General features: G+C 52.7%; 1 protein-coding gene and 1 pseudogene across 6 annotated transcripts in view; one reads left to right on the plus strand and one right to left on the minus strand.

Annotated features, from left to right (window-relative positions):
- PDE6B (phosphodiesterase 6B) overlaps positions 1–26,261 on the plus strand; it is a 133,661-nt gene that overhangs the window by 14,732 nt on the left and 92,668 nt on the right. The gene's annotated exons all lie outside the window — the stretch shown is intronic.
- On the minus strand, positions 8,110–10,736 carry LOC135270091 (ferritin heavy chain-like; annotated as a pseudogene).

A 26,261-nucleotide genomic window follows, 5' to 3' on the forward strand; every position in this document is an offset into this window, starting at 1 on the left:
TCCCTCGCTCCCTCTCCTCCTTTCTTCCTCCCTCCCTCCCTCCCTCCTTCCTCCCTCGCTCCCTCCCTCCCTTCTTCCTCCCTCGCTCCCTCCCTCCCTCCTTCCTCCCTCCCTCCCTCCCTCCTTCCTCCCTCGCTCCCTCCCTCCCTTCTTCCTCCCTCGCTCCCTCCCTCCCTCCCTCCTTCCTCCCTCCCTCCCTCCCTCCTTCCTCCCTCGCTCCCTCCCTCCCTTCTTCCTCCCTCGCTCCCTCCCTCCCTCCCTCCTTCCTCCCTCCCTCCCTCCCTCCTTCCTCCCTCGCTCCCTCCCTCCCTCCTTTCTTCCTCCCTCCCTTCTTCCTCCCTCGCTCTCTCCCTCCCTTCTTCCTCCCTCCCTCCCTCCCTTCTTCCTCCCTCTCTCCCTCCCTTCTTCCTCCCTCACTCCCTCCCTCCCTCCCTCCGTTGTTCCTCCCTTCCTCCCTTCCTTTTTCTTTCTTTCCTGACGGAGTTTCACTCTTGTTGCCCAGGCTGGAGTGTAGTGGCGCAATCTCAGCTCACCGCAACCTCCGACTCCCAGATTCAAGCGATTCTCCTGCCTCAGCCTCCCAAGTAGCTGGGATTACAGGTGCCAGCCACTGTGCCCGGCTAATTTTGTATTTTTAATAGAGACGGGGTTTCAACATGTTGGCCGGGCTGGTCTCAAACTCCTGACCTCAGGTGATCCGCCCGCCTCAGCCTCCCAAAGTGCTGGATTTCCAGGCATAAGCCACTGCACCCGGCCCTCTCTCCGCTTTCTATGGGGTCAGTTGAGTCCTCTGCTTCCGGCCCTGCCAGGCTGAAATCAAGGCATCGCCCACCGCTCTGATCTCATCTGAGGCATGAGGGTCCGTTTAGGGTTGTTCTGGTTGCTGGTTTGTCAACGATCAGTTGTAGGGCTGAGGCCGTCACCCCCACCCCGTCGGAAGTCAGCACCCTTCCCCAGCGGTCCACATGTGGCAGTGTGTGACCTTCCTGCTTCTGCGTCTGCTCTCCTCTCAGGACTCACCTGATGAGGCCAGGCCCACCAGAGGAGCCCAGGAGCCGGCGTGTGCTGGAGTCGGCTGGCACTGGCTCCCGGGGTGGACTGCTGCACTGCCAGGAGCTTTGCAGGCCAGTTATTAGAGGCAGACATTGCTGAAAATTAAGTGATATGTACTTGCAATAAATAAAGCTTACTTAAAACAGGAAATAAACACCTGAAGCTGTGATGGGCTTCCACGATCTCTTCCCGGTGCCGTGCTCCGTGACTTCATGTGTGGCTCAGAGTCGGCCGTGATGGGGGCATTTACGCCACAGAAAATGGCAAACGCTACAAAGGCACGTTGGATTGTTGTTTTATCTGCTGTCTAGATTGAATAAAATTACGGGAAAATATGAGTAATGTAGATTAAAGTTAGACGTGTTGCGGCTGTGACCGTTACATCGTAAAGAGTATCAAAAATTAAGGAACTGCTCTTCTAGTGTTAGAAAACTGTCACCTGGCTCAGCAGAAGCGCTCACGTCACTGATGAGGTGACATTCCAATGTCTTTTTTATTTCCATTCTCTTTCACTCATTAACGTAAATGAAAGTATGAACCACATTCAACTCAGAGCTGCACTGTTCACAAATGTGAGCAAGTTCTCTGCTGGGTCAGATGATAATCAGGCATTTGTGCAGGGCCTAATTTTGTGACACCGTGGTTGGTGATGATAGAATTATAAAAACCGAGAGTGGACCAGGGGCAGTGGCTCATGGCTGTAATCCTGGGACTTTGGGAGGCCGAGGTTGGCAGATCACTTGAGGTCAGGATTTTGAGACCAGCCTGGCCAACATGGCAAAACCCCTTCTCTACTAAAAATATAAAAATTAGCCAGTGGTGCACACCTGTGATCCAAGCTACCTGGGAGGCTGAGGCAGGAGAATCACTTGAATCCAGGTGCCAGAGGTTGCAGTGAGCTGAGATTGTGCCACTGCACTCCAGCCTTGGTGACAGAGTGCAACTCCATCTCAAAAAAACAGAAAAACAGAGTGGATTGTGTAAGAAATAGCAAGTCCTACTGGAGCGAGAGGTACAGAGCAAAAATGATTAATATTTTAGCTTAAAATACATGTTATTTCTAAAATTACATGAAGAAATTAGTAATGGGAATTTTTAGGTTAACTCTCAAGTAGTAGCATGAATTTTAATAACATAAAATTATTCTTCAAATTTTTAATATAAATGACGATATGAACCACATTGAACTCAGAGCTGCACTGTTCACAAATGTGAGCAAGTTCTCTGCTGGGTCAGATGATAATCAGGCATTTGTGCAGGGCCTAATTTTGTGACACGGTTGTCGGTGATAGAATTATAAAACCTGAGGGCAGGCCAGGTGCAGTGGCTCGTGGCCCTAAACTACCAAGAAAACAGATTAACTTATGTTTTTTAAGTGTGATTATGGTTAAAAAAAAAAAAAGACACAGAAAAGAATCCTGTGCCCTTCACTCACGCACTTGCTTATTGACTCATTACTGCAGCACTGAGACGAAGGATCTCTCAGTAATGCTGTTTTTACTTCCCGGAAGCGTGCCCTCACTAGCCATCTTGCCATGAGAGTACAATGAACAAAGGAAAAGCAGGCATATTTATCCCTTATGCATCTGGGGTTGTCTTTACTGCTGTGTCTGATCTCCATTGGCTGAGGCCGGACCTCCCGGTCTAAACTAAAACCCCCCTGGCTAACAACTTGAAACTTTTCCAAACGGGTAAAAGCAATGGAGAGCCCTGGGGGTCTCTTCACACAGGTGTTCCCAAGGCGCAGCCCTTGATTCCGTCCCTTCTGTGCTATACTCACTCCCTTGGTGACCTCGTCTAGATTTTTTGTTGTTCTTTTTTTTTTTACATTTGAAGGTTATTTTTTCTTCAACTTTTATTTTAAGTTCAAGGGTACATGTGCAGGACGTGCAACTGTGTGACGTGGGTGAATGTGTTCCCTGGTGGCCTGCTGCACGAATCATCCCTTCACCTAGGTAAGAAGCCCAGCCTCCGTGAGCTGTTCCTCCTGATGCTCTCCCGCCCCCACCCACCACTCTCCACGGGCCCCAGTGCGTGTCCATGTGTTCTCATCATTCAGCTCCCACTTATAAGTGAGACTACGCGGTATTTGGTTTTCTGTTCCTGCATGAGTTTGCAGAGGATAATGGCTTCCAACTCCATCCACGTCCCTGCAAAGGACATTATCTCATTTCTTTTGATAGTTGCATAGTATTCCATGGTCTAAATGTACCACATTTTCTTTATGCAGTCTATCGTCAGTGGGCATTTAGGCTGATTCCATGTCGGCCTGTTGTGAATAGTGCTGCAGTGAACCTAAGTGTGTATGTATCTTTATAATAGAATGATTCATATTCTTTTTTTTTTTTCTGAGACAAAGTCTCACTCTGTCGCCAGGCTGGAGTGCAATGGTGCGATCTTGGCTCGCTGCAGCCTATGCCTCTGGAGTTCAAGCAATTCTCCTGCCTCAGCCTCCCAAGTAGCTGGGATTATAGGCGTGCACCACCATGCCCAGATAATTTTTGTATTTTTGGTAGAGACAGGGTTTCACCATGTTGGCCAGGACGGTCTTGATCTCTTTGACCTCATGATCCACACACCTTGGCCTCCCAAAGTGCTGGGATTGCAGGCCTGAGCCACTGCTCCTGGCCGGAATGATTTATATTCTTTTGAGAATACACCCATTAATGATGTATACTCAAATGGTATTTCTTCCTCTAGGTCTCTGAGGAACTGCCACACTGTCTTCCACAATGGTTGAACTAACTTACACTCCCACCACGGGTGTAAAGCATTCCTTTTTCTCCACAACCATGCCAGCATCTCTTGTTTTTTTGCTTTTTGATAATAGCCGGTCTGACAAGCATGAGATGGTATCTCATTGCGGTTTTGATGTTCATTTCTCCAGTGATCGATCAGCAATGAGTTTTTTTCTGTATGTTTGTTGGCCGCGTGTGTGTCTTCTTTTGAAGAGCATCTGTTCCTGTTCTTTGCCCACTTTTTAATGGACTTGGTTTTTTTCTCATAAATTTGTTTAAGTTCCTTTGTCAGATGAGGAGATTGCAAACATGTTCTCCCATTCTGCAGGTTGCCTGTTCACTCTGATGCTAGTTTCTTTTGCTGTGCAGAAGCTCTTTAGTTTAATTCAATCCCATTTGTCGATTTTTGCTTTTACTGTAATTGCTGTTGGCATTTTGGTCATAAAATCTTTGCCCATGACTATGTCCTGAATGGTATTGCCTGGATTTTCTTCTAGGGTTTTTATAGTTTGGGGTTTTATAATACATTTAAGTATTTAATCCAACTTTAGTTAATTTTTGTATAAGGTGTAAGGAAGGGATCCAGTTTCAATTTTCTGCATATGGCTAGCCAACTCTCCCAGCACCGTTTATCAAATAGGAAATCCTTTCTCTATTGCTTGTTTTTGTCAAATTTGTCAAAGATCAGACGGTTGTAGATGAGTGATCTTATTTCTGAGTTTTCTATTCTGTTCCATTGGTCTGTGTGTCAAAGATCAGGTGGTTGTAGATGTGTGTCTTATTTCTGAGTTTTCTGTTCTGTTCCATTGGTCTGTGTGTCTGTTCTTGTGCCGGTACCATGCTGCTTTGGTTCCTGTGGCCCTGCAGCATGAAGTCAGGGATCGTGATGCCTCCAGCTTTGCTCTCTTTGCTGAGGATTGTCTTGCTATTTGGTTCTTTTGTGGTTCCATGTGAATTTTAAAATAGTTTTTCTACTTTTGTGAAGAATGTCAATGGTAGTTAGATGGGACTAGCATTGAATCTATAAATTACTTTGGACAGTATGGCCATTTTCATGATATTGATTCTTCCTATCCATGAGCATGGAATGTTTTTCCATTTATTTGTGTCATCTCTGATTTCTTTGAGCAGTGGTTTGTAGTTCTCCTTGAAGTTCACTTCCCTTGTTAGCTGTATTCCTAGCTATTATTTGCTTTTTGTGGCAATTGTGAATGGGAATTCATTCATGATTCGGCTCTCTGCTTGCCTGTCGTCGGTAGGTAGGAATGCTGGACATTTTTGACATTTTGTATCCTGAGACTTTGCTGAAGTTGCTTATCAGCTTAAGAAGCTTTTGGGCTGACACGATAGGTTTTTCTAGATATAGAATCATATCAACTGCAAACAAAGATAATTTGACTTTCTTTCTTCCTGTTTGAATATGCTTTATTTCTTTCTCTTGCCTGATTGCCCTGGCCGGAACGTCCAATACTACGTTGAGTAGGAGGAATGGTGAGAGAGGACATCCTTGTCCTGTGCTGGTCTTCAAGGGGAGTGCTTCCAGCTTTTGCCCGTTCTGTATGATATTTCTGTGGAGTCAGTGGTGATATCCCCTTATTATTTCCGATTGTGTTTACTTGAATCTTCTCACTTTTCTTCTTTATTAGTCTAGCTAGTGGTCTATTATATTAATTTAAAAAAAACAGTTCCTGGATTCATTGATTTTTTAAAGGGTTTTTTGTGTCTGTCTTCTTCAGTTCAGCTCTGATCTTGGTTATTTCTTGTCTTCTGCTGGGTTTTGAGTTTCTTTGCTCTTGGTTCTCCAGTTCTTTCAGTTGAGACCTTAGGTTGTTAACGTGAAAGTTTTATAGCTTTTTGATGTAGGCATTCAGTGCTATAAATTTCCCTCTTAGCGCAGTTTTAGCTGTGCCCCAGGGATTCTGCTGCATTTCCTCTTTGTTCTGATTATTTTCAAAGAACTTCTTGATTTCTGCCTTAATTTCATTACTTAGCCAAGAGTCATTCAGGAGCAGATTGCTCCATTTCCGTGTAGTTCAGTGGTTTTGAGTGAATATATTAATCTTGAGTTCTAATTTGAGTTCTGATTTATCAGTCTAGCTAGTGGTCTAGCTAACACTGTGGTCTGAGAGGCTGTTATGGTTTCAGTTGTTTTGCATTTGATGAGTTGTGTTTTGCTTCCTATTATGTGATCAGTTTTTAAGTAAGTGTCATGTGGTGATGAGAAGAATGTGTATTCTGTTATTTTTTTTGGGGTGTGAGAATTCTGTAGATTTCTATCAGGTCCACTTGATCCAGGGCTGAGTTTAGGTCCTGAATATCTTTGCTAATTTTCTCTCAATGATTTGTCTAATATTGTCAGTGAGGTGTTAAAGTCCTCCTCTACTGTTGTGTGAGAATCTAAGTTTCTTTATGGAGCTCTAAGAACTTTGTTTATGAATCTGGGTGCTCCTGTATTGAGTGCATATACGTTTAGGATAGTTAGCTTTTGTTGAAATGAACCCTTTGTCATTTTGTAATGGCCTTCTTTGCCTTTTTTGATCTTTGTTGGTTTAAAGTCTGTTTTGTCAGAAAGTAGGATTGCAACCCCTGCTTTTTTCTGTTTTCCATTTGCTTGATAAGTTTTTATCCATCCTCTTATTTTGGGCTTGTGTGTGTCTTCACATGTGCGATGCATCTCTTGAAGACAGCACACTGATGGATCTTGGTTCTTTATGCAGCTTGCCCCTCTGTGTCTTTTAATTGGGGCATCTGGCCCATTTACATTTAAGGTTAGTATCATCATGTGTGAATTTGATCCTGTCATCATGATGCCAGATGATTATTTTGCAGGCTTGTTTATGTGGTTGTTTCATAGTGTCACTGGTGTGTGTATTTCAGTGTGTTTTCGTAGTGACTGGAAACAGTTTTTCCTTTCCATATTTAGTGCCTCCTTCAGCAGCTCTTGCAAGGTAGGCTTGGTGGTGATGAATTCCCTCAGCATTTGCTTGTCTGAAAGGATCTTATTTCTCCTTTGCTTATGACGCTTAGTTTGGCTGGATATGAAATTCTGGGTTGGAAATTCTTTTCTTTAAGAATGTTGAGCCGGGTGCGGTGGCTCACGCCTGTAATCCCAGCACTTTGGGAGGCCGAGGCAGGCGGATCACTAGGTCAAGAGTTCAAGACCATCCTGGACAACATGATAAAACCCCATCTCTACTAAAAATACAAAAATTAGCTGGGCGTGGTGGCATGCGCCTGTAGTCCCAGCTACTCGGGAGGCTGAGGCAGGAGAATCGCTTGATCCCAGGAGGTGGAGGTTGCAGTGAGCCGAGATCACGCCACTGCACTCCAGCCTGGCGCCTGGCAACAGAGCAAGACTCTGTCTCAAAAAAAAAAAAAAAATGTTGAATATTGGCCCCCAATCTCTTCTGACTTGTAGAGTTTCCACTGAGAGGTCCACTGTTAGTCTGATGGGCTTCCCCTTGTAGGTGGCCTGGCCTTTCTCTCTGGCTGCCCTTAACACTTTTTATTTCATTTCAACCTTGGAGAATCTGATGATTATGTGTCTTGGGGTTGATCTTCTCATGGAGTATCTTACAGGGGTTCTCTGCATTTTCTGAATTTTAATGTTGACCTGTCTTGCTGGGTTGGGGAGGTTCTCCTGGATCTTATCCTAAAGGATGTTTTCCAACTTGGTTCCATCCCCTGGTCCTTTCAGGTACCTCAGTCAGTCATGGGTTTGGAGTCTTTACATAATCCTACATTTCTCAGAGGCTTTTTGTCATTGCTTTTCATTCTTTTTTTTTTTTTCTCTAATCTTGTCTGCCTATCTTATTTCAGAAATACAGTCTTCAAGCTCTCAGATTCTTTCCTCCGCTTGGCCTGTTCTGCTATTGATACCCGTAATTGCATCGTGAAGTTCTCGTATTGTGTTTTTCAGCTCCGTCAGGTCAGGCTATGTCCCTCTCTAAACTGGCTGTTCTGGCTGTCAGCTCCTGTATTGTTTTGTCATGATTCTGAGCTTCTTTGCATTGGGTCACGGATGCTCCTGTGACCTTTGCACACCTTCTGAAGCCTCTTCTCTCAATTCAGCCCAGTTCTGCGCCCTTGTTGCAGAGGCGTTGCAGTCATTTGGAGGAGAAGAGGCACTCTTTGAGTTTTCAGTGTTTTTGCATTGATTTTTTTTTTTGGCACCAAATTTCTTGAAGGAATGGTACAAAGAACTTAAGTGGATGTTTTGGTACAACTTATAGAAAAGGTGAAGGAAACCCCAATGTGCATGCACTGCCTTGGTGACCAGGGAAGTCACCCCATGGCTATGGAGAAATGAGCCTAAGGCTCAGCTTTCATCATCACTGTCTCCCAGGCTGTGCTTGTCAAAGAGACATTCCGCCAAGCCAGACTGGGGCGCTCCCATCTGGCGCAAGTTGGTCACGTGGTCACCCGAGTCTTTGATGGGTTTCACCTGCTCGTTCAGGTAATGCGTCTCAATGAAGTCACACAAACGGGGGTCATTTTTGTCACTGGCCAGTTTGTGCAGTTCCAGTAGTGACGGATTCACATTTTTTTCTGAATGTGACGCACACTCCATGGCATTCAGCCCGCTCTCCCAGTCATCACGGTCTGGTCCGAATGTGACGTACGCTCCGTGGCATTCAGCCCGCTCTCCCAGTCATCACGGTCTGGTCCGAATGTGACGCACGCTCCGTGGCATTCAGCCGGCTCTCCCAGTCATCACGGTCCGGTCCGAATGTGATGCACACCCCGTGGCATTCAGCCCGCTCTCCCAGTCGTCACGGTCTGGTCCGAATGTGATGCACGCTCCATGGCATTCAGCCGGCTCTCCCAGTCATCATGGTCCGGTCCGAATGTGACGCACGCTCCGTGGCATTCAGCCGGCTCTCCCAGTCATCACGGTCCGGTCCGAATGTGATGCACACCCCGTGGCATTCAGCCCGCTCTCCCAGTCGTCACGGTCCGGTCCGAATGTGACGCACGCTCCGTGGCATTCAGCCGGCTCTCCCAGTCATCACGGTCTGGTCTGAATGTGACGCACGCTCCGTGGCATTCAGCCGGCTCTCCCAGTCATCACGGTCTGGTCCGAATGTGATGCACACCCCGTGGCATTCAGCCGGCTCTCCCAGTCATCACGGTCTGATCCGAATGTGATGCACACTCCATGGCATTCAGCCCGCTCTCCCAGTCGTCACGGTCCGGTCCGAATGTGACGCACGCTCCGTGGCATTCAGCCGGCTCTCCCAGTCATCACGGTCTGATCCGAATGTGATGCACACTCCATGGCATTCAGCCGGCTCTCCCAGTCATCACGGTCTGGTCCGAATGTGATGCACACTCCATGGCATTCAGCCGGCTCTCCCAGTCGTCACGGTCCGGTCCGAATGTGACGCACACTCCGTGGCATTCAGCCGGCTCTCCCAGTCATCACGGTCCGGTCCGAATGTGATGCACACCCCGTGGCATTCAGCCCGCTCTCCCAGTCATCACGGTCTGGTCCGAATGTGACGCACACTCCGTGGCATTCAGCCGGCTCTCCCAGTCATCACGGTCCGGTCCGAATGTGATGCACACCCCGTGGCATTCAGCCGGCTCTCCCAGTCATCACGGTCCGGTCCGAATGTGATGCACACCCCGTGGCATTCAGCCCGCTCTCCCAGTCGTCACGGTCTGGTCCGAATGTGACGCACGCTCCGTGGCATTCAGCCGGCTCTCCCAGTCATCACGGTCTGATCCGAATGTGATGCACACTCCATGGCATTCAGCCGGCTCTCCCAGTCATCACGGTCTGGTCCGAATGTGATGCACACTCCATGGCATTCAGCCGGCTCTCCCAGTCATCACGGTCTGGTCCGAATGTGATGCACACCCCGTGGCATTCAGCCGGCTCTCCCAGTCATCACGGTCTGATCCGAATGTGATGCACACTCCATGGCATTCAGCCGGCTCTCCCAGTCGTCACGGTCCGGTCCGAATGTGACGCACACTCCATGGCATTCAGCCGGCTCTCCCAGTCATCACGGTCCGGTCCGAATGTGATGCACACCCCGTGGCATTCAGCCCGCTCTCCCAGTCGTCACGGTCTGGTCCGAATGTGACGCACGCTCCGTGGCATTCAGCCGGCTCTCCCAGTCATCACGGTCTGATCCGAATGTGATGCACACCCCGTGGCATTCAGCCGGCTCTCCCAGTCATCACGGTCTGGTCCGAATGTGATGCACACCCCGTGGCATTCAGCCGGCTCTCCCAGTCATCACGGTCTGATCCGAATGTGATGCACACTCCATGGCATTCAGCCGGCTCTCCCAGTCGTCACGGTCCGGTCCGAATGTGACGCACACTCCATGGCATTCAGCCCGCTCTCCCAGTCATCACGGTCTGGTCCGAATGTGATGCACACCCCGTGGCATTCAGCCGGCTCTCCCAGTCATCACGGTCTGGTCCGAATGTGACGCACACTCCGTGGCATTCAGCCGGCTCTCCCAGTCGTCACGGTCTGGCTTCTCGATATCCTGCAGGAAGACGCGGCCACCTCGTTGCTTCTGCAGCTCCATCAGGTTCTCGGCACGTTCCCTCTCCTCATGAGATTGGTGAAGAAAGTACTTGGCAAAGTCCTTCAAAGCCACATCATCGTAATCCCAATAGTAAGACATGGATGGGTAGACACGGGAGGCCTAGAGCTCCAGGCTGATCTGGCTGCTGATGGCGGCCTCTGAGTCCTGGCGGTGGTTCTGGTGCACCTGCAAAGGTGATGGTCGTCATGGAGGCGGCTAAGGAGAGGCGGCGGGGGCCTTGGGACGGTCCGAGGGCGCGGGGTGGGGGTGACCGAGGGCTGGCTGTGGGTGGCCGGCCGGGCTGGGGGACGAGCGCTGGGCTCCGTCCAAGCACGGTTGAAGAAGGAAACCGCGGCGACTCTCGGCGAAGAACGTCTCTGCGTTGATTCTTTCTCATCTTTGTGGGCTTGTCTACCTTCGACCTTTGGGGTTGCTGACCTTGGAATGGGGTTTTGTGGGGGCTGCTGATGCTGTTTTCCATTTGTTTTGTTCTGACAGTCCGGCCACTCTACCATAAGGTGGCTGCAGTCTGCTGGGGGTCCTCTCCAGACTTGCTTTTCCCATACCTGGACGCATCACCAGTGAACGCTGAGAAACAGCAAAGACGGCAGCCAGCTCCTTCCTCTGGAAGCTCTGTCCTGGGGGCCACGAGCTGTTACCACCCTGAACACACCTGCAGGACGTGGCTGTAGACACCTGTTGGGAGGTCTCACGCAGTCAGGAGAAATGGGATCAGGGACCCACGGAAAGAAGGAGTCTGGCTGCTTTTTTGATGGAGCAGGTGTGCTGTGTTTTGTTGGTAGAGGGGAGTCCTTCCTCACCCAGACCGTCTGTATTCTCCAAAGCTGTCAGGCTGGAATGACTAAGTGAAACAAACTGCAGAGATGGTGGCCACCCTTCCCGCAGGAGCTCCATCCCAGTGAGAGATCTGAGCTCTGTCCGCAGAACAGCCCCTGCAGGGAGGACCCGCCCAGTGAGGAGGAGTGGATTGGAATCACTCTTAAAGAACCACTCTGGCCATGATCTGGCACGGCAGCTGTGCTGTGTTATGGAGGACCCCCCTCACCTGGACCACTTGTGTTCTCCAAAGTCTCAGGCTGGAACGGCTAAGTCTACCGAATTGCAGAGATGGCAGCCTCCCCTCCCCTGGGAACTCAGACCCACCCCTGGCAGAGTCTGGCCTGTTGCTGTTGGCTGGCTGGGACTCCGAGCCAGTGGGTCTTAGCCTGTGAGGTGCTGTGGAGATGAGGTCAGCAGAACAATTCTGCTTGGCTCCATGGAGTCAGCCCTCTTCCTGGGAATATGGAAGGATGGATTTCCCGCCGTGGCAGGGATCCTGGGGCTGGAGTGTGTAGAACGCCTGGGTCTCTGTGTGTGGCTGAGTGGCTGCTCTGCTGAAGTTCCACAAAGTTGGACCCAGGCACCGGTGGCAGGGGCTCATGAAGGGATCTCCTGATCCGCCAGAGAAGCCTGATTTCCCAGGCAGGGTCACACAGTCACTCTTCGCTTCCTTGGCTGGGGTGGGGTTCCTCTGGCTCCGTGTCACTCCAGAGTAGGCCATCGACCCTCCACCGCTTCACTTTGTTCTCTGTGAGTCAAGTTGCTTGCCTAATTAGTCCCGGCGTGAGAACCTGGATATTTCAGTTGAAGAAGCTGAATTCACTCACCCCTTTTCAGTCTTCTCTGTGAGACCACAGCTGTTTCTAATTAGCCATCATGGAGCGACCTGAAGGTTATTTTAAGGTCATCAAGTTGCATGGCTTTAAGTAACACCTTCCCAAATTCATATTTCGGCTCGCATCTTTCCCTGGGCCTCCAGATAAGCCATGGTCTGTCTGACCTCTCCCTCGGGGTGTCCAACAGGCACCCGCTATCACATCGAAACTCAAGGGTCTGTTCCACTCACACAGATCAGATCCACCCTAGCGCCCTGTTTGGAGGCTGGAAACCCTATCCCTGCTCTGGCCAGAAACCTCAGGGCTGTCTTCTACGCCCCCACCCACAGCCGGGCAGCAAATTCTGTGGCCTTTCACCTCGACGAGTGTCGGAGCCTGACAGAGCCCTGCATTTCTGACCTGGGTGATGAAAGGGCCACCCCTGGTCCTACCTGTTCCAAAGGAACTGCCACAAATATCCTTCACAATTTTAAGTCACTCGTTCCGAGTGAGAGCTGAGTCACCACATGACCTTGCCTCTGGCTACCCCCAGCCCTGTGTCAGCCTCCGCCTCTGACACCCACAGGGCCGCCCCTGCCCCTCTTCACGTCTTTACCCAGACATCACGCAGGGAGCCTCCTCTGACTCAAAGTGCACTCCCAGGGATCCCAGCCTCTGTCTCAGCTCTATTCTTCCCGTAAAGGAATCGCCCTTGTGCGGTGAAATTCACTTGTTTGAGATGTTTATCCTTCCCGTAAGCTCTGGAAGACAGTTTTGTCTCTTTTGTTCCCTGACGATCCCAGGAGGAAGAGCAGTGTCTAGCACACCAGGCGCTCCGTGGGTATTTGTGGAATGAACTAGCTAAACAGTTTAAGTGGTTAGAATCAATGAATGGAACCCTTGAGCTATTTGCTAGGATGGGCTGTGGTGAAATACCCTTTACTGCCTGAGTCCTCAGCACACCTGCCACTCAGCAGTGCCACTGACGGGAGGGGCAGGCCCTTGTGTCCAGGCCAGCGCTGTTGGATTTTGTTCTGAAGGCACTCAGACGCTGCTAGGATGTCTTGATCAGGAAAATGATGGGACCGGGTCGGTCGTTTGAGAAAAATGGCCACAGCATGGAAGAAGGATGGGGTGGACAAGGCTGAGGCTCCTGCCCCTGGGTCTCCAGCACATGCCTCTGCCTTGGGTCTGCTTGGACCTGGGGACTGGCAGCTGCGCTGCTGGGCAGATCAAGCAGCGAGAACATTGTTCTCCAACATGCTGACGGGAGACGGCGTCCCCAGCTGCCAGCTCGGTCCTGAAAGAGGAATTCCAAAGGCAGTTGCCTCGGATCCCACTTGGACTCAAGAACACACTGCCTTTCTTAAATGCGAGGTGGCAAAGGGGAACAGAATGGGGGGACGTGGGGGAGCCCAGAGGACAGATGGGGCTGCAGCCCTGCATGGCCACAGGGTCTGCCTCTGCCCAGCCACCTCCCTCCTCGGGCCTTCATCCTGCTCCTCTCTACCCAAGGCCAGCCACTCCCCTGCCCTACAACGAACTACCCATGTCCCCGTCGAGGGCAGCGTGCACCCCGGGGGCCTCCCAGCCAAGGGACGGCCCCCAGGCTTCAGCTGCCCAGGGACCCTGAGCAGCCGCTCCCAATTCTTGTCATCACAGCCGAAAAGGACCTGTAGATGAGGGTCTCCTATCCCACCAGCCCCAGGGGACATGCTCAGGCTGGAAGAAGCCACCAAACACTGCCACCACCTTCCCGGCTCCAGACGCTCTGTGCCAACACCAGGGCCCCTTGGGCCCGCCCAGCCCGCAGACCTTGGACTCCCATGGGCTGTCAGGGAAGGCGCAGGTGGAGCCCAGGTCCCGCCCAGCAGGTGCAGTTCCCAGGCTGCCTCTGGGTGGCGCGCTTGGACCAGTCAGGTGCCCTGTGTTCACCTAACACCACAGAACGCGCTGCCAGGGCCGTGCAAACCGGTAGAAGCACAGACGTGGGCATTCCTCAGCCCTGCCCAGGCCTCGCGGGTGGCGGGTCAGGCACCCCTGCACCAAGGCTCTGGTCCTCCAGATCACACAGACCCCCACTTCCCTTGTTTTCTAGAACTTCCATAGCAAGCTACCACAGACTGGGTGGCTTCAGCAGCAGAAACGTGTCCGCTGACCATTCTGAAGCCTGAACGTCCGTGACCAAGACGTGGCCAGGTGCGGTCTCTGCAGAAGCCTCTCTCCCTGGTCTGCAGACAGCCGCTCTCTTGCTGCCTCTTCACAGGGCCCTTCCTCCACACGTGCCCAGCCGGGGAGACTGAGTCACCCGGTCTCCTCTTACAGGCACGCCAGTCATGTTGAATGACAGCTCCACCTTCATGCCTCATTTCTACTTAATCGCCTCTTTATTTATTTATTTAAGACGGAGTCTCACTCTCTTGTCCAGGCTGGAGTACAGTGGCACGATCTCAGCTCACGGCAACTTCTGCCTCCTGGATTCAAGCGATTCTCCCGCCTCGCCCTCCTGAGTAGCTGGGATTACAGGTGTGCGCTACCATGCCCAGCTAATTTTTTGTATTTTAGCAGAGATGGGATTTCGCCATGTTGGCCAGGCTGGTGTTGATCTCCTGAGCTCAGGCAATCGGCCCACCTTGGCCTCCCAAAATGCTGGGATTACACGCATGAGCCACCACGCCTGGCCTAAATCACCTCTTTAAAGGTCTTATCTTTTTTGTTTCTTTTGTTTGAAACAGAGTCTCGCTGTATCACCTATGCTGGAGTGCAGTGGTGCGATCTCGGCTCACTGCAACCTTTACCTCCCGGGTTCAAGCGATTCTCCTGCCTCAGCCCCCCGTGCAGCTGGGACTACAGGTGCCCACCACCACGCCCAGCTAATTTTTGTATTCTTTATTTAGTAGAGACAAGGTTTCGCCATATTGGCCAGGCTGGTCTCAAACCCCTGACCTCAGGTGATCCGCCTGCCTCGGCCTCCCAAAGTGCTGGGATTACAGGCGTGAGCCACCGCACCCGGCCAAGGTCTCATCTTCAGGTATAATCACATAACCGGGTGCTGAGGGTTGGGACTTCAACATGTGAATTTTCTGGGACACAATTTCGATCCGTAACACTGACGTAAGCTTCTTGTACTGCATGCGAAGTGGTGCAACATTATGTAAACGAGACAATTCACTGGAGAAAGAAATGTCTTTTCCACAAATGATGCTGGAACTATTGACTATGCATGTGCAAAAAGAAAAAGGCTCCATTATACCCGGACATACAACAATGACTCAAAACGCACTGCAAACCTGCGTGTCACACCTACGGCCGCACCCTTCCGGAGGTAAACACAGCGAACGTTTCTGCGATCTTGAGTGGGATCTTGAGGGGACAAAGATTTTTTAGCTATGATATCAAAAGCATCATCTATAAAAATGATAAACCAGACTTCATCAGAATTTTGGGAAGATACTGTTAACAGAATTAAAAGGCAATTCACAGACTGGAAGAAAGCGTTCTAAAATCACGTATCTGATAAAGAACAAAACGCCTTACAGTCCCCCGACCCTTATCCGTGGTTTTGCTTTCTGTGGTTCCAGCCACCAGGAGTGAACTGTGGTCTGAAAACATTATGTACAACCAGATATTTTGAAAGCGGGAGAGAGAGCCCATATTCACATAACTTTTATGGCAGTATATTGTTATACTTTATTATTAGCTCTTAAACTCTATGGAGGTGGCCGGGCACAGTGGATCACACCTGTAATCCCATCACTTTGGGAGGCTGAGGTGGGTGGATCACCTGAGGTCGGGAGTTCGAGACCAGCCTGACCAACATGGAGAAACCCCGTCTCTACTAAAAATACAAAATTAGCCAGGCGTGGTGGCACCTGCCTATAATCCCAGCTACTTGGGAGGCTGAGGCAGGAGAATCACTTGGACCCAGGAGGCAGAGGTTGTAGTGAGCCGAGATCACGCCATTGCACTCCAGCCTGGGTAACAAGAGCAACACTCCATCTAAAAAAAAAAAAAACTCTATGGAGGCTGAGAGAGGTGAGGAGGCTGCAGAAGAAAAGCCTGAAGCAAACAGAGCTTGGTTTATGAGGGTTGAGGGAAGAAATCATCTCCGTAACACGGAGGTTCGAGGTGATGGAGAAGCTGCAGCAAGTTACCCGGAGCATCCCCGCGACCGCCGATGAAGGCAGCCGCGCCACACAGTTTTCATGTAGACAACGTAGTTCTCTGTCGGAGGAAGATGCCATCTAAGCCTTTCATAGCTACAGAGAAGTCAGTGCCTGGCTTTGAATCTTCACATCACAGGCTGACCCTCCTTTAGGGTCTAACGCAGCTGGTGGCCTCAGACGGAAGCCAGTGCCCATTCGCCACTGAGAAAATCCTAGGGCCCTTAAGAATTATGCCAGATGTACTCTGTCTGCGCTCTAGAAATGCAGCAACACAGCTTGGAGGGCAGCACATCTGTTCACAGTACGGTTCATGGGATCCATTAAGCCCTCTGTTGAGAGCTGCTGCTCGGGAAAAACAAGATTCCTTTCATAATATTACTGTTAGCCTGGGCATCACGTCCATGTCTGTAATCCCAGAACTTTGGGAATCCGAGGCAGGAGGATCACTTGAGCCTAGGAATTCGAGACCAGCCCGAGCAACATAAGGAGACCCTATCTCTACAAAAAAGTTAAAAATTAGCCAGACATGGTAGCTCATGCCTGTGGGTCTCAGCTACTCAGGAGGCTGAGGTGGGAGGATCGCCTGAGCTTGGGAGAGCAAGGCACGATCACGCCATTGCACTCCAGCCTGGGTGACAGAGCGAGACCCTGTCTCAAAATATATTTCTATTCAGTGGCCATGCACCCGGTTACCAGAGCGCTGATGGAGACAGACGGAGAGTCACGCTGTTTTCGGGCCTGCAACACCATTTCCACTCTGCAGCCCACGGACCGAGGGGTCGTGTCGACTTCCAGGTCTTACTATTGAAGAAACACATTTCTAAGGCTACAGCGGCCGCAGACATCGATTCCCATGATGGCTCTGGGCAAAGTTCACTGAAAACCTTCCGGAAAGGATTCAGCATTCTAGATGCCATTAACAACACTGACGATTCATGGGAGGAGGTTAGACAGCACCATGAACAGGAGTTTGGAAGAAGCTGATCTCAGCCCTCACGGGGGACTCTGGGGAGCTGAAGACGTCAAAGTCACTGCGGATGTGGTGGAAACAGCAAGAGAACTAGAATTAGGAGTGGAGCCTGAAGATGGGCCCGAATTGCTGCAATCTCAGGGTGACATAAATTTTTTTGAGACCAAGTCTTGCTCTGTTGCCCAGGCTAGAGTGCAGTGGCTCCATCTCGGCTCACTGCAACCTCTACCTATAGGTTCGAGTGATTCTCATGATGCAGCCACACAAATAGCTGGGATTACAGGTGCCCGCCACCACGCCTGGATACTTTTTGTGTTTTTAGTAGAGGCGGGGTTTTGGCGTGTTGGCCGGGCTAGTCTCAAACTCCTGACCTCAAGTGATCCACCCGTCTCGGTCTCCCAAAGTGCTGGGATGAGAGGTGTAAGCCACTGCACCTGGCCCATTGTTTTATTTTTTACTTTGGAACATGTGTGGCCTTTTAACCGTAGCCAACGGTAAACGCATGTTTACACGTGAGCATCACACAGACTGCCGGTACGCTTGGGTTTGCAGAGCACGGCTGCAGGCAGCCTGGAGTCTGCCCTGCGTGCTGAGGCCGGGATTATTTCTCTCTGAGGCACACGCTGCTCAGAGTCTCCTGCAGGAAGGGTCCTCCCTCCCGTCACGCCCAGCATTTCTTCAGGGTTAGGCATTGCCTCCTTTTTTCCAAAAGAAGAAAAAAAACTTATTGTGGTAAAATGCACATAACATAAAATTTACCGTCTTAAGCATTTTAAGTATACAATTCAGCGGTATTAAATATGTTCATGATGACTGTACCACATCGTGAGTGCATTTAATATGTAAAAGGACGTGGACGGTCTCATCTCCAGAACCTCTCAGTCTTCCCAAACTGAAACTCTGCCACCGTTAAACATTCGCTTCCCACTCTCCCGCCCCCAGCCCCTGGCACCCACCTTTCCACTCTCTGTCTCTGGGAATGTGACTTGTGACTGCTCCAGGGACCTCTTTTAAGTGGAATTACACAGTATTTGTCCTTTTGTGTCAGGCTCATTTTCCCTAGCACAGTGTCCTCGAGGTTCGTCCGAGTCGTGGCGTATGTCGGAATCCCCTTCCTCTGTGAGGCCGAGGAATGTCCCGTCGTATGGATGGACCACATCTTCTCATCCACTCACCCGTTCATGGACGCTTTCACATTTTAGCTGCTGTGAACAGTGCTGCTATGAACACAGGTGTACAAACGTGTCTTTGAGACCTGCGGGGCGGCTTATGGTACAGAAATGCATCCGCTTTTCTGCAGCTGTGAACAAAGAGGGAATTTTTTTCCCTTCTTACTTTGTCAACATTTATTTCACAAGAAATTGGGAGAGCTGGCAGGTTTTTTTCAAAGGGACAGTGCTTTGCTCTGTAACCCAGGCTGGACATGAACTCCTGGGCTGCAGTGATCCTCCTGCCTCAGCTCCCAAGCAGCTGGGACCACAGGCACACACCACTACACCCAGTAACTGGCAGGTTTTAAGGCCAGATGTAGGAATTCCATTAATTAATTCTAAGAGGAAAAGAAGGCCATAGTGGGAAGCTCAACACTGACAAAACATAAAGAAATAAGGCAGAAAAATATTATTGACACACAGAAGATGGGCCCATGGCAGACTGACACATGGAAGATGATTGACACGTGGAAGATGATTGACACGTGGAAGATGATTGACACGTGGAAGATGATTGACACGTGGAAGATGATTGACACGTGGAAGATGGACACTTGAAAGATGGACCCATGGAAGACTGACACATGGAAGATGATTGACACATGGAAGACGATTGACACATGGAAGATGATTGACACATGGAAGATGATTGACACATGGAAGACTGACATATGGAAGATGATTGACCCATGGAAGATGATTGACCCATGGAAGATGATTGACTCATGGAAGATGGACACCTGGAAGATGGACCCATGGAAGATTGACACATGGAAGATGATTGACACGTGGAAGATGATTGACCCATGGAAGATGGACCATGGAAGAGATGAAACCTCATTTAATATGTAAAAGGCTTACATATTAAACCTTTTCATATTAAAGGTGACACATTCACCTTCCTCCAGATATTCAGTCACATAGTCTAAATACCGATGACAAGTTCATCTCTTCCTCCCCGGAATGCAGGCTCCACGTTCCTGTTTGCTGCCTTCCAAAGTAACATTAGGGACGGCGTTATGGGGGTTGTCTCTGGCTGGCATCGCAGGACGTCTGCCGAGATGGCACAGTCCCGCCCTTCTCTGCCGTGTGCCTCAGTGAGACTCTGCTGCTCTGTTACCAAGAGGTGAAGCCTTTTCTCTGCCCTTGATCCAGCTGGGCTGTGACTTACCTTGACCCACAGAGAGTGGCAGGGAGCCAGTCAGGACCATCCCAGGGAAGGCCTCCAGGCCACTCAGCTTTTGCCCCTGCCTTGCAGAACCTTGCCTGAGGCTGTGAGGCAGCCCGGTCTAGCCCTCTGGAGTATCAGCAGCTGCGTGGAGCAGCTGAGGCCTCCTGGACCAACCAGCCAGGGCTGGCACCAGCTGCCAGGCTCATGAGAGGCATTGCCACATCCAGCCCAGGTCAGCTGCCAGATGGCAAAGCTGCACGGTAGCCATAGAGAACTGCCCAGCTGAGCCCACCCCAATAGCCTGGCCCACAGAGCCATGAGCAAATAAAATTGTTTAGCCCACTAAGTTTGGGAGCAGTTTGCTATGCAGCAAAAGATAGTTGATGCTCCAGGCCTTCCTAGAAAACATAGCCTGAGGCCAGGGTTAAGGTGAGTCATTTATTAAGGAGATACGATTCCAGGCAGTAGTGACTCAGGGGAGAATTGGCAGCAAAGCCAGGAACAGCGTTAGCGTCCGACACCTGGCTTGTGACAGCTCCGGAGACACAGTGGCTGGCTCAGCACGTGTGCTCTCGGATGCCTGCAGGCTGGCATTTCACCCGCATCTAGAAGTGGCAGGAAGGAACAGCCAAGAGGGAGACGGTGCCCTCCCAGCCCCGGTGACGGGTCAGCCCCAGGTGGCACCACAGGGACCCAGGTGGGCTGGGCGGAGGTGGCTGAGGCAGAGGCCAGGAACCTAGGGGACAGTTGCCCTAGGACCAGCCAGGGGCAGAGATTACACAAACGAAACCGTGCATTGCTGGAAAGTGAGGACGGCATCCCGCCTTCACCCTGCACACAGAGGCTGGGTGTGATGTGTCGGAGAGCAGGTGCTGGTCTTTCTCAGGAATGTCATTTCCATTCCAGAGCTTTATGCTGGGTGGGGTGCGGTGGCTCACACCTATAATCCCAGCCCTTTGGGAGGCCGAGGTGGGTGGATCGCTTGGGGCCAGGAGTTCAAGACCAGCCTGGGCAACATGGTGAAACAAGCCTCATTTCTACTAAAAGGACAAAAATTAGCTGAGTGTGGAGGCGCGCCTGTAGTCCCAGCTGGCACTAATGCATAGTATCAGTTTCTTTATCCCCAAGTGCCTCTGTGTCAGATAGGCTGTGGATTCCTTTCTCCAAGAGTCCCGCCCAGGCTGCGTCTTCTCCCTCTGCTGCTGGACGAAGGCTCCTTCCTGGGCTCCAGGCTCCGTCTGAATCAGGCCGCTGCCTCCCTCCAGGGTTAATGCTGAGGAAGCGCCTGGGTCCTGCCTCGCTCTGATGAGGCGGCGCTAAAATGCCAGAGCGTAGGAAGCCTGGCTCCTTGCAGTCCAGCCGTGAGCATCAAAGCCAGAATGAGGCAATGAGGCGGGTGTAGCTCCCGGGACACAGCGGCACCGAGGCCACCTGGAGAACGAGCAGTCGAGGGAGGGTCCCGGCAGGGGCTGCGGCCCAGGCATCGGGGGGGCTTGGGGCAGAGGGTGGTGGGTATCGTCAGGCGGTGTGGGTGCCAGTGGAAGAGCAGCATGCCACTGAGGCAGATGCCACCCGTGAGAGCCTGAGGGCCCCTGAAGAGCGGAGTCATCTCCTCCGAGGAGGGCGGCCAGACTGCATGGCCAGCAGGCCCCACTCATGAGTGGCGACGCTCCGGGACCTTGACCTGCTCAGCCGAGGCAGGGCCAGGGTGAAGGGGCTCCTGGCTGCATTGCCTGCCCTGACATGGAGGAGCTTCTGCACTGAGAGGTGCCGGAGGCGCGGGTGTTGGAGGCAGAGCCCAAGCCCCCTTGGAGTTGACACCGTGTGATGGAGGCCAGGAACCCGGGGGACGGTGCAGCACCTTCCGGGCAAATGAAACCCAGGATGCCGTGTGACGTCTCACCCACCAGGAAGACCAGCATGAGCCTGGAACTAAGGGACAGAAGTGACCCCTGGGGCCTGGTGCTTCCCGTCCCTGAAACACCGGCTGGGCGAAGCTGGGGGTCCTCGTCTGCTAAGGGGCAGGCTCTTGACTGGGGCCACGACTCAGGTCCCTGCTGCTGGGCACTGGGACTCTGGTGTCCTGGGTTGAGGCGGGGAGGGGAGTGCTGTCTTGGAGGAGAAGCTGGCCCTGAGCAGCAGAGGACGTGGGGCTGCTGCACAGGGGCGGGAAGGGACCCCGTGGGGCCCAACCTCAGGACACCCTTGGCCTGTGTCACTGTGCTCGGGCACGTGCAGCCACCCCAGCCCAGTGAGAGCCTGGTTATTAGGGGCTCAGTCCCCTCATGCAGCCAGGGAAGGCTCAAAGACCTACAGAAGTGACGGTCAAGGGAGAGGAGGCGAAAAGTGAGGGTGGAGGAAGAAGGGAACCCCGCCGCGGCCCAGCGAGAAGCCATGACGGAGAAGGCTGCAGTGCAGGGGGCGGCGCTGTGCCCGGGATTGTGCACCTCAAAGCCTTCTCTCGGGGGACAGGCCCCAGGAACCATGAGGATGGAGACGCCAGACTGTGTGGCCCAAGGCACGGACTGGCTGCCACGGTGTGCTGCCCAGGCCTCCCTCTACATACCCACCCTGATGAGTGGGGGCCGTGGTCTCCAGGCAGCCCTGCCACCCACTCAGCAGAATTGGAGTTGTCTCATTCTGCTCAGGCTGCCATAAAAAATACCACCGACCCGGAAAGTGAAACAGCAGACACCTATTTCTCATAGTTCTGGAGGCTGGGAGTCCAAAATCAGGGTGCCAGCATGCTGGAGTTCTGGCAAGCGCTCTCTTCCTGCCTCACAGACAGCCGCCTTCTCACCATGTCTCCACATGGCCTGTCTTTGATGCCTGCGTGGTGGGGGGTCTCATCCTCTTCCGTAAAGCCACCGGTGCTGTTAAATTAGGACCCATCCTTGTGATCTCATTTCACCTGAAAACCTCCTAAAAGCCTTTTCTCCAGTCACACTGGAGGTCACGGCACAACAAATCAACCTTTGCGGAGACACAGTTCAGTCTGTATGCACGTGAGCGTGCCGCTCTCCAGCTGTGGTCATGCACGCGTCTTTCAGTTCGGTCTGTATGCGCGTGAGCGTGCCGGTCTCCAGCTGTGGTCATGCCCATGCGTCTTTCAGTTCGGTCTGTATGCACGTGAGCGTGCCGGTCTCCAGCTGTGGTCATGCCCATGCGTCTTTCAGTTCGGTCTGTATGCGCGTGAGCGTGCCTTTCTCCAGCTGTGGTCACGCACGTGTACCTTTGAGTTCAGTCTGTATGCACATGAGCGTGCCGGTCTCCAGCTGTGGTCACGCACGCATCTTTCAGTTCGGTCTGTATGCGCGTGAGCGTGCCGGTCTCCAGCTGTGGTCATGCCCATGCGTCTTTCAGTTCGGTCTGTATGCACGTGAGCGTGCCGGTCTCCAGCTGTGGTCATGCCCATGCGTCTTTCAGTTCGGTCTGTATGCGCGTGAGCGTGCCTTTCTCCAGCTGTGGTCACGCACGTGTACCTTTGAGTTCAGTCTGTATGCACATGAGCGTGCCGGTCTCCAGCTGTGGTCACGCACGCATCTTTCAGTTCGGTCTGTATGCGCGTGAGCGTGCCGGTCTCCAGCTGTGGTCATGCCCATGCGTCTTTCAGTTCGGTCTGTATGCGCGTGAGCGTGCCGGTCTCCAGCTGTGGTCACGCACGTGTACCTTTGAGTTCAGTCTGTATGCACATGAGCGTGCCGGTCTCCAGCTGTGGTCACGCACACGTGTCTTTCAGTTCGGTCTGCATGCACATGAGCGTGCCGGTCCCCAGCTGTGGTCACGCATGCGCCTTTCAGTTCGGTCTGTATGTGCGTGAGCGTGCCTTTCTCCAGCTGTGGTCACGCACACGCATCTTTCAGTTCGGTCTGCATGCACGTGAGTGTGCCAGTCTCCAGCTGTGGTCACGCACGCGTCTTTCAGTTCAGTCTGTATGTGCGTGAGCGTGCCGGTCCCCAGCTGTGGTCACGCATGCGTCTTTCAGTTCAGTCTGTATGTGCGTGAGCGTGCCGGTCTCCAGCTGTGGTCACGCACACGCATCTTTCAGTTCAGTCTGTATGCGTGTGAGCGTGCCGGTCTCCAGCTGTGGTCATGCACGCGCCTTTCAGTTCGGTCTGCATGCACGTGAGCGTGCTGGTCTCCAGCTGTGGTCATTCACACGCGCCTTTCAGTTCGGTCTGTATGTGCATGAGCGTGCCAGTCCCCAGCTGTGGTCATGCACACGCGTCTTTCAGTTCGGTCTGTATGCGCGTGAGCGTACCGGTCTCCAGCTGTGGTCACGCACACGCGTCTTTCAGTTCGGTCTGCATGCACGTGAGTGTGCCGGTCTCCAGCTGTGGTCACGCACACGCGCCTTTCAGTTCGGTCTGTATGCGCGTGAGCGTGCCGGTCTCCAGCTGTGGTCACGCACACGCGTCTTTCAGTTCGGTCTGCATGCACGTGAGTGTGCCGGTCTCCAGCTGTGGTCACGCACACGCGCCTTTCAGTTCGGTCTGCATGCACGTGAGCGTGCCGGTCTCCAGCTGTGGTCACGCACACGCATCTTTCAGTTCGGTCTGCATGCACGTGAGTGTGCCGGTCTCCAGCTGTGGTCATGCACACGCGCCTTTCAGTTCGGTCTGTATGCGCGTGAGCGTGCCAGTCTCCAGCTGTGGTCACGCACACGCGTCTTTCAGTTCGGTCTGCATGCATGTGAGCGTGCCGGTCTCCAGCTGTGGTCACGCACACGCATCTTTCAGTTCGGTCTGTATGCGCGTGAGCGTACCGGTCTCCAGCTGTGGTCACGCACAGGCGTCTTTCAGTTCGGTCTGCATGCACGTGAGTGTGCCGGTCTCCAGCTGTGGTCATGCACACGCGCCTTTCAGTTCGGTCTGTATGCGCGTGAGCGTGCCGGTCTCCAGCTGTGGTCACGCACACGTGTCTTTCAGTTCGGTCTGCATGCACGTGAGTGTGCCGGTCTCCAGCTGTGGTCACGCACACGCGCCTTTCAGTTCGGTCTGCATGCACGTGAGCGTGCCGGTCTCCAGCTGTGGTCACGCACACGCATCTTTCAGTTCGGTCTGCATGCACGTGAGTGTGCCGGTCTCCAGCTGTGGTCATGCACACGCGCCTTTCAGTTCGGTCTGTATGCGCGTGAGCGTGCCGGTCTCCAGCTGTGGTCACGCACACGCGTCTTTCAGTTCGGTCTGCATGCACGTGAGTGTGCCGGTCTCCAGCTGTGGTCACGCACACGCGCCTTTCAGTTCGGTCTGCATGCACGTGAGCGTGCCGGTCTCCAGCTGTGGTCACGCACACGCATCTTTCAGTTCGGTCTGCATGCACGTGAGTGTGCCGGTCTCCAGCTGTGGTCACGCACACGCGCCTTTCAGTTCGGTCTGTATGCGCGTGAGCGTGCCAGTCTCCAGCTGTGGTCACGCACACGCGTCTTTCAGTTCGGTCTGCATGCATGTGAGCGTGCCGGTCTCCAGCTGTGGTCACGCACACGCATCTTTCAGTTCGGTCTGTATGCGCGTGAGCGTACCGGTCTCCAGCTGTGGTCACGCACATGCGTCTTTCAGTTCGGTCTGCATGCACGTGAGTGTGCCGGTCTCCAGCTGTGGTCATGCACACGCGCCTTTCAGTTTGGTCTGTATGCGCGTGAGCGTGCCGGTCTCCAGCTGTGGTCACGCACACGTGTCTTTCAGTTCGGTCTGCATGCACGTGAGTGTGCCGGTCTCCAGCTGTGGTCACGCACACGCGCCTTTCAGTTCGGTCTGCATGCACGTGAGCGTGCCGGTCTCCAGCTGTGGTCACGCACACGCATCTTTCAGTTCGGTCTGCATGCACGTGAGTGTGCCGGTCTCCAGCTGTGGTCATGCACACGCGCCTTTCAGTTCGGTCTGTATGCGCGTGAGCGTGCCAGTCTCCAGCTGTGGTCACGCACACGCGTCTTTCAGTTCGGTCTGCATGCACGTGAGCGTGCCGGTCTCCAGCTGTGGTCACGCACGCGCCTTTCAGTTCAGTCTGTATGCGTGTGAGCGTGCCGGTCTCCAGCTGTGGTCACTCATGCGCCTTTCAGTTCGGTCTGTATGCGTGTGAGCGTGCCGGTCTCCAGCTGTGGTCACGTACGCGCCTTTCAGTTCGGTCTGTATGCACGTGAGTGTGCCGGTCTCCAGCTGTGGTCACACACATGCATCTTTCAGTTCGGTCTGCATGCACGTGAGTGTGCCGGTCTCCAGCTGTGGTCACGCACGCATCTTTCAGTTCAGTCTGTATGCGCGTGAGCGTGCCGGTCCCCAGCTGTGGTCACGCATGCATCTTTCAGTTCAGTCTGTATGCGCGTGAGCGTGCCGGTCCCCAGCTGTGGTCACGCACATGCGTCTTTCAGTTCGGTCTGTATGCACGTGAGTGTGCCGGTCTCCAGCTGTGGTCACACACATGCATCTTTCAGTTCGGTCTGCATGCACGTGAGTGTGCCGGTCTCCAGCTGTGGTCACGCACGCATCTTTCAGTTCAGTCTGTATGCGTGTGAGCGTGCCGGTCTCCAGCTGTGGTCACGCACACGCGTCTTTCAGTTCGGTCTGTATGCGCGTGAGCGTGCCGGTCTCCAGCTGTGGTCACGCACATGCATCTTTCAGTTCGGTCTGCATGCACGTGAGCGTGCCGGTCTCCAGCTGTGGTCACGCACATGCATCTTTCAGTTTGGTCTGCATGCACGTGAGCATGCCGGTCTCCAGCTGTGGTCACGCACATGCATCTTTCAGTTCGGT

Source organism: Aotus nancymaae, unplaced genomic scaffold (assembly GCF_030222135.1).
Source record: "Aotus nancymaae isolate 86718 unplaced genomic scaffold, 86718_ANA_hifiasm-v0.15.2.pri h1tg000006l, whole genome shotgun sequence".
NCBI lineage: Eukaryota > Metazoa > Chordata > Mammalia > Primates > Aotidae > Aotus > Aotus nancymaae.